The following is an 8,998-nucleotide window of genomic DNA, read 5'->3' on the forward strand; positions in this document are numbered from 1 at the left end:
TGAATATAAGAGGTATTGACTTCATTTTGTCACTGTTCCTTGAGTAGTGTGATATAATGAAAGGCAAGATGGTTGAGGGATTGTATGTTTCACCTCACATTCTTTAATATGTTGGAAACTATGGTGGACCCTGGTCCACATTATCTAGGTCACCTTGGCAGTGTGGAATCTGAGACAGGTTTTCCTTCCCACATTTGACCAGCAGCATGTGGGATTTAGAAGGAAGGGCTAAAACAAGAGGCTGCTGTGACCTGGTACCCAGGGAAGTTACCCAAGAGAGAGCTGCATGTGGAAATTGCTCTGTAAAATAAAGAAAAGGTTTGCAAAAGGCTTGTTTTGTTGATGACTGGCAAAAGCCCTTTACTTTTCAGAGAGGAATTTGTCCTGTTTAATTAGACCCTAGATGGCAAGAAATTTTTTTTCTGCTTTGTTTTTTTTTTTTAACCTTTTAAAAGAAATTGAGTACAAGTCAGAATGGTATAGTCAAAATGGGCTTTTCCCCTGAGGGGTTAATAATTTTAGGCAGCCGCTTTTCCACTCCAGGGCAATTATCCCCATAAAACAGAAGATAGAGGACTCTAATAGGTTAAAACTTCTTTATTAAATATAATCTAAAAAAAAAAAAAAAATCAATATTTGCGCTTACATTATACTGTAAAGTGCATTTCCCTTGCGCCTGGGTTGAATCGCCTTTGCATAACCAGCCGGCTCACTATCTCTCAGTGCGAGCACAGACTGTCCTCAATGTCTCACTATTCAAAGCTGTCAGGCTCTTGTTCCCCGCCCCGTGGGGATACAGAAAGCTATTTGTGCTGAAAAAGAACCTAATACCTGGGTGTGGTGAGACAATGAGGATGATGACAATATAAGCGCAAATATTGATTCTTTTTTTTTTTAGATTATCTTTAAATAAAAAGGTTATGGTAATAATTGCCCTGGAGTGGAAAAGATGCTGCCTAGGATTAGTAACCTCTTGGGGGGAAAAGCACATTTTGACCATACTCTTTCCCGGGAGGTCATTGTCATCTGGTGAGTGTACAAGTGTGGTGATGCACCGTAGAGGATAAGGAACACAGAAAAGAATATATGTATTTGTGGGTGATGTCATTGGCTATTACCAATATGAATATCTCCTAAACGGTGCACATTTAGGAGATATACAGTATCTCACAATAGTGAGTACACCCCTCACATTTTTGTAAATATGTTATTATATCTTTTCATGTGACAACACTGAGAAAATTACACTTTGCTACAATGTAAAGTAGTGAGTGTACAGCTTGTATAAAAGTGTACATTTGCTGTCCCCTCAAAATAACTCAACACACAGCTATTAATGTCTAAACCGCTGGCAACAAAAGTTAGTACACCCCATAAGTCAAAATGTCCAAATTGGGCCCGAAGTGGCAATATTTTGTGTGCCCACCATTTTTTTCCAGAACTGCCTTAACCTTCTAGGGCATGGAGTTCACCAGAGCTTCACAGGTTGCCACTGGAGTCCTCCTTCACTCCTCCATGACAACATCACAGAGCTGGTGGATGTTAGAGACCTTGCGCTCCTCCACCATCTGTTTGAGGATCTGGAGACATGCTTGGCCAGTCCATCACCTTTACCCTCAGCTTCTTTAGCAAAGCAGTGGTCGTCTTGGAGGTGTGTTTGGGGTCGTTATCATGTTGGAATACTGCCTTGCGGTTTAGTCTCCGAAGGGAGGGGATCAGGCTCTGCTTCAATACGTCACAGCACATGTTGGCATTCATGGTTCCCTCAATGAACTGCAGCTCTCCAGTGTCGGCAGCACTCATGCATCCCCAGACCATGACACCCCCACCATCATGCTTGACTGTAGGCAAGACACACTTGTCTTTGTACTCCTCCCCTGGTTGCCACCACACATGCTTGACACCATGTAAAACCAAATAAGTTTATCTTGGTCTCATCAGACCACAGGACATGGTTCCAGTAATCCATGTCCTTAGTCTGCTTGTCTTCAGCAAACTTATTGCAGGCTTTCTTGTGCATCATCTTTAGAAGAGGCTTCCTTCTGGGAGGACAGCCATGCAGACCAATTTGATACAGTGTGAGGCTTATGGTCTGAGCATTGACAGGCTGACCCCCCACCCCTTCAACCTCTGCAGCAAAGCTGACAGCACTCATACATCTATTTCCCAAAGACAACCTCTGGATATGACACTGAGCACGTGCACTCAACCTCTTTGGTGGACCATGGCAAGGCCTGTTCTGAGTGGAACCTGTCCTGTTAAACCACTGTAAGGTCTTGGCCACCGTGCTGCAGCTCAGTTTCAGGGTCTTTGCAATGTTCTTATAGCCTAGGCCATCTTTATGTAGAGCAACCATTCTTTTTTTCAGATCCTCAGAGAGTTCTTTGCCACGAGGTGCCACGTTGAACTTCCAGAGACCAGTATGAGAGAGTGATCCTGTTTAAATCCCTGTAGTTGATACATGGACTCCATGAAGAATAAGGCTGCTCCAGCAGGAGAACTTGAGTGTCTGATAAAACGCTTATCTAGATTCTCATCAAACCACTCCCTGAGCACCTTCAGTTCAGGTTCTGATAAAGAATGAAGCTGATCAAAGGGTATTTATGCCCCTGGAAGCAATTCAATGGGACAATCATAAGAACCAGGAGGAGGCAGCAGATCAGCATTCTTTTTATCACAAAAGTCCCAAAACTCAAGATATTGTGGAGGCAGTTTGTTGTATGACTGGGTAGTTACCATAGCTGCTTATGAATCCTGGGTTGGTGGAGGATTTACTTTATAAGATTCTTTGCAATATTCTTTGCAATGTTCTTTGCAATGGTCAGATGTTAAATTTAAAGAACGTGTCTTCCAGTTGATGGAGGGATTATGGATAGAGAACCAAGGAATGCCCAGGCTGATAGGGAACTTGGGTGATGTGATCAGCTGAAAGCTCTCTCTCTGAAAGTCTCCTGATGGTTATTCTCAATTAGGAGTTCAATTGGGATGATCTCGTGGGGTAACAGGTCCTGAAGACTAAGGTAAGCCATCCACAGTTTCCCTATCAATAGAGGCAAGTTTTTTTCTTCTTTGAATGTTATTATTTTGGGCAAATTCCATGTCCATGAAGTTCCCCCCGGCCCCTGAGTCCAGCATAGCAGAGCAAGGTATTTCACCGCTTTCAACGATAAGCTTTAAAGGGATGACAAAATGAGATGATAAAGAATTAACTTTATTTGCTTCTTGAATCAAAGGAGAGACAGACTGAGAAATTGAGTTTATTTGTTCAGATACTGTAACATCAGTTGCCGCAACTGTTCTTTTAAATTTATTGGGACAATTAACAGTGTAATGTCCAGATTCTCCACAATAACAACATAAGTTCTCTGAATGTCGTCTTTCTTTCTCCTGAGTGGTAATAGATATTTTAATAGCATCCACCTGCATAGGTTCAGGGGTGTCAGAACCTGGAAGAGCTCTTGGACCCTTAGGAGTATACTTAGTAGTAGAAAAACGCATGACCATTACTACCTAGAATCCCCAGTCACTCCTTTCTCCTTTCAGTAAGTCTTTAATCAATTTGAATACATAATGTATTAAAAGCCTCAAGGTCATCAGGTTTTTCTACTCTGGCAAGCTCATCTTTTACTTGTTTAGAAAGTCCTTGACGAAACTGACTTTTTTTGCGCTGCTGGATTCCAATTGGTATCTGAAATCCAATGTCGGAATTCAGTTGTCTACTCTGCTACAGAGCATCTACCCTGCCATAAATTGTGCAATTTTGCCTAACAAGTAGCACAGTGGTTAGGATCATAAAAACTTGATTCATAGCAGCCACAGAAGTATCGAAATTATCCAGGATGACATTGTCTTTCCCCACATAAGGGGAGGCCCAGGATAAGGCTTCCTCAGTCAGTACCTTTTTCCTGTGATAAGTAAATGCAGCAAGTTGCATCTGAAAGTATATACCACATTGATTGAGGAAACCTCTGTAATTGTGATGGTCTCTATTAAACTTGAGTGGGAGGGGATCTGTGTGTTAGTATCAACAGCAGCAGCATCTTGAGAACGCATATCCCGCAATTGTCTATGCAGATCAAGGATGTCCTCTTGTAGCCCTTTCACTTCAATTTGTAACTCAGCAAACTTTTCCTGGTAATTAACACCAAACGCTTGTAACTCAGAGATTTTCACCCAAAAAGGAGCCACTGTAGCTGCTACAATGGCCTCCATGTTTTGGGCCAGAATATTCTGTCACGGTCTGGAGTCAGGCTCGGAGGCCAGTAGTTATAGTAGCAGAGCAGCACCCACAAACAAACGGGAAAGACATTAATGCAGGTTACCCTGGCTGATGACAAGGGTTCACCTAAGGTGCGGAGTTTAAGTACTAACCGGTATTCACCAGAGCCCCTGAAGGTGGAGATGGGTTTTGCTGAGTGTTAGTACCAGATCGCGGTCCTCAGGATTGCTCCATCAGGAGGTGAGAAAGCCGGGGTCCAGTAGCAGATATAGCAGGTAGGGATCAAGCAAAAAAGTAGTAGAGGAACAAGCCCAAAGTCGATAAAAAATAGTTGCAGGTTTGGATTCAGCAGAAACGTAGTCGAAGGAACAAGTCAAAGGTCAATAACGAATGGTAGCAAAGATATGGATGGCAGCAGAAGAGAAAAGTGAGATATTGACTAGAGAAGTCACAATATTCTGGCAACCAGGAACTGCAGAGGCATGGCTTAAATCAGGAAATTCATGGGAATAGCAAAGGGTTCAAGGTTCAAAGCAATTAAGATTCAAGGCAGGATCATTAAAGGATTCGACCAGGGAACAGCCCAGCATTCCAGGTGGCTCTGCAAGCAGAGTCATTGCCAGACACAGCAGAGGTCCTCAGTTCAAGTCTGGGTATTGACACCCACACATATTTTACAAACATTTTTGTTTTCTGGCCTCCAGATTAAAACATCTTTAAATCTCAATACAATTCAAGCCACAATTCAGACTCTCAAAAGATTTTCTACATTAACGACTCCCTCTCCCTGCTTACATGAGGTTCCTCTACCTATAGATTATTTACAAAATTTTACCCCTTATGTGAATTTACATACCTGGTATCTCCATGGCATAACCGCTATTGGTGACATTCTTGCAGATAATCATTTAAAATCTTTCACCTCTCTAATAGATGAAAACAATCTCCCTAAGCAGGAATTCTACAGATATTTATAAATTTCACATATGTTCTGGCAATGTCATTTCCACCCATCCCCCATAACTGATGTGAAACTATTTCACTTTTATAATTCTATCAATCAAAATGTAAAGAAATAGTTTTTTTCTACAAAAAACTCAGAAAACAAAACTGACTTTTCAAACACTCCTGCTATGCTCTGCTGCAAATTGGAACTTGAGAAAACTTTTTCCGATACCCAGTGGCATAGAGCAATTAACATGTCCTACAAGGCCATTCAATGTGCTAATCACTGGCATTACCTTCAAAAAGTGATCCATAGATGGTATCTTGCACCTGACGTACTCTCCAAGTTTTCTCCCACTGGTACCTCTCATTGTTGGAGAGATTGTGGTCACACTGACTCTTTGAGCCACTTATTTTGACACTGCAGATCGCTGAGTTCCCATTGGTGTCATTACCTATATCACAAGTCAATTCCACCCCTATCAATCCCTTGTTTGATTTGGCTTCTTTACATTTGAATATAGATAACATACTTCATCCAGAACAATTGTTAATAAAATAAAATAAAAGAGGCTGTATTCTGTGGGGTGGTGTAACCAGGAACTGGTGTAAGATGAAAGCTGAGGCCTGACAGAGGTTGTATGTGAAAAGGGAGGGTATTTAGAGTCCTTAGTAATAGATCAATTTTTGTATAGAGCCTGGGGTAGGTAAGGGGGTTGCTGCCAACAAAAATCATCTATATTTTAAAGTGCAGCATAAGTAATATTGAGAGCTTTAACCTCAAGGCTAGTGGTGTGGGTCTAGCTTTGAAGAGAAAGAGAATTCATCCAGTCAACATCTCCTGGGAGGAGTAAGTAGCTAAGCATACATTACACCTAGAATTGAAACATAGACAGTCAAACAACATATTTAGCATTGTATTTAGATATGGAGATGAGAACAAGGGGTCATGGCATTGATAGAAAAAAAGGGTAGCAGCTGGTGTTCCTTTTGTATTAGTATCTTAGGTTCCCTATTGTATTTTCGTTTTTATTCCGAGTTTATGAGTGTGAGAAAGGAGGTTCTCCTTTATGATTATAAGATGTTGGTATGTATAGGTGTTTTAGGTATTACATCTCCATGGATCTGAGAGATTCATGTAGAGTAGAATTTATAGGTTTGCATAGGGTATAGGAAGCCCATTGTGAGCTATTAGACTGACTGAATACTGCACGGAGACACATAAAGTAATTGCAGTCTAGTAGTAAGGAATGGCACCTTGTCCAGTAGTGCAAAGGGAGTTACAATTAAATCCAGCATGTTTCAAAGGCCTGAGAGGGGCCTGTTATGAGGTGACTTTCAAGGGGTTTTACAACATAACAGGTCCCCTGCGAGGTGGTTTGGGGACTTGGTATATGAAGTCCCGTAAGGAAGTGAGAAAGGCATTATCATCTCTAGCTTGAGGGGTTCATGGTAGTATCAGTAGTTATGATCATAGAGATGTACCGTTATGGGTCTTTTTCTTGTGTGCGATCATATTTTAGCTGTGGTGTAATGTTAGTACATATACTGTAGGAAGGACACAGTATGGATGATCCATTTGCAGTTATCATTTTCTTATGTTCCACATTAAGGTCATTGTATGTGAATGTATAGTTTCTGATTGATTGGAGACATTCTCCCCTCTAAAATCTGCTAGGTGCAGTAGTTCTGTAATTCGATTGCCAGTATATAAACTGTAATAGAACTTCTTATGAAAATAAATTCAGAAATTAGAACTTAGAACTAGGATGAAAAGTTATTTTGGGAAAGCACTTATCTGTGGTCCAATGGTTGAGGAAGGTAGGTAGTGTAATGATCTTGTGTCTGTCTCCTGTATACCGAAAGATGCTGTGGGACTGGATCTTTGAAGAGATCTGCAGGCATTTGAGGGTGGTGATCTTAATCCTGGGGATCTGTGCTGTCGGAAGTGGGATGCCTGTTTTTCCATCTGTTCTCCTCTGTGGTTTTCTCCAGTAGGTGAGGAAACATGAAATTCAGCATACCAGTCTGGTGCGTTCACCAGAGGTAGGCCTCGCCGTTCGAAGAATTGTGGTAAATCTTCAGGGACTCTGAGAGTTGCTGATCTCCCGGCAGTGGAGGCGGAGAGGCAGAAAGGAAATTTCCATCTTTAATGGATTCCCCGCCTGCGTAGGACTTCTAATAATACGTGGAGATCTTTGCGATGATCTAGGGTTATGTTGGATAAGTTCTGATAGATTTTAATATCTGCTGAATTTGATTGCATGCTTTCCTAAGAATCTCTTCTTTTGTGCGAAAGCTCGTGAGGCAGCAGACAATATCTCGTGGTGGATCAGTGTCTCTTCCTCTGGGGTGTAGTGCCCAGTGGATCCTTTTAATTTAGATTGTGGTTGTGGTGGGTATTTTTTTATCTTTAATTTTTGTTTAATAAAGATTAGGGCATAAAAATAGTACAAACAAAGCGCCAGGGGCGCCATAAGCGTTGATTACAAAACTAGTGTAGAAATAATAAAACAGTACTAAAGTCCTACCCTGATATGTTCTAACAATGCGTGCATAACATGACGGGAGCAGAAAAAGAAAAGAAAAAGAAGCTTTGGGTACTCGTTATAAAGTAGTTTAGGTAGATTTGAAGGCATATTGTATTGGATTACAAATTATTCATACTGAATTATAGGGATCCAAACTGTATAAACTAAATTCCTGCTGTGCAGTCCATGTGATTCAGCCACTTATGCCATTGTTTCCAGAAGGAAGCACATTTACCATTTTTGATGTCAAACATCAGCTCAAATTGAGTGTGTGTGTTCAGTAGTTGGAGAATGATCAGGGGGAACAGTTTGCTTCCTTGCAGATGTAATCATTCTCCTGGCTGCTATGAAGCCATGTACAAGAAAGGAGGTTTGCGTTAGGGCCCAAGATTCATGGTGGGGAAGGAGCAATGCTGTAGCAGGTTTGCAGTTGATTATAATAATAGAAACAGAAGACGAAGAAGGAGAAGACATATTGCCAGGATGTGAGTACCACTAGGCATTCCCACCATACTGTATGTGCAGAAGAGTCTCGTGGTTGCCACAGTGGTGATGAGGACGGGAACATTTTAGCTAACCTAGTAGGGGTGTAGTACCATCTGTAAATGATCTTGAGAGAAGCTTCCAAATAAGTAATGCATTTTGATAATGTGATGAGAAGTTGGGAGGCCTTTTGCCATTGATGTGGTGTGAATTGTTGTGAGAGTTTAGATTCCCAAATTTCCATAGAGGATGGATTCCCAAATTTCCATAGAGGGTGTTTTACCGGAGAAAAGATAGTGGTTAACCGGTTGCCGACCGCCGCACGACTATATACTGCGGCGGTCAGCCCCGGCCAGGCAGAGTGACGTATGGATACGTCACTCGCCTGTCACTGACTTGAGAGCCAATTGCGGGCGGGCGCGCGCCCGCCGAGGCGCGCGCCTGCCACGGCTCGTTCACTGACAAGTCAGTGCGTGTGCCCGGCGGACCCGATGTCCGCCGCTCACACTACGATCGTTCCAGTGAGGGGAGAAAGGCAGAGCGGCTTATGTAAACAAGCCGCCCGTCATTCTCCCTGGTGTAAAAATGAAGATCAGACGGTTCTACTATGTAGGACCGTTGATCTTTGTTTTTACACCAATAGCAATGTCACTATACAGTTAGAATCACGCCCCTAGGACACACTTAACCCCTCCCTGTCCAATACAGTTAACCCCTTCCCTGCCAGTGTCATTTTTGCAGTAACAGTGCATATGTATAGCACTGATTACTGCAGTAATGTCACTGGTAACCCCAAAAGTGTCAAAAATGTCAGTCAAGG

Source organism: Pelophylax lessonae (assembly GCF_965119305.1).
Source record: "Pelophylax lessonae genome assembly, chromosome: 1".
Taxonomy (NCBI): Eukaryota; Metazoa; Chordata; class Amphibia; order Anura; family Ranidae; genus Pelophylax; species Pelophylax lessonae.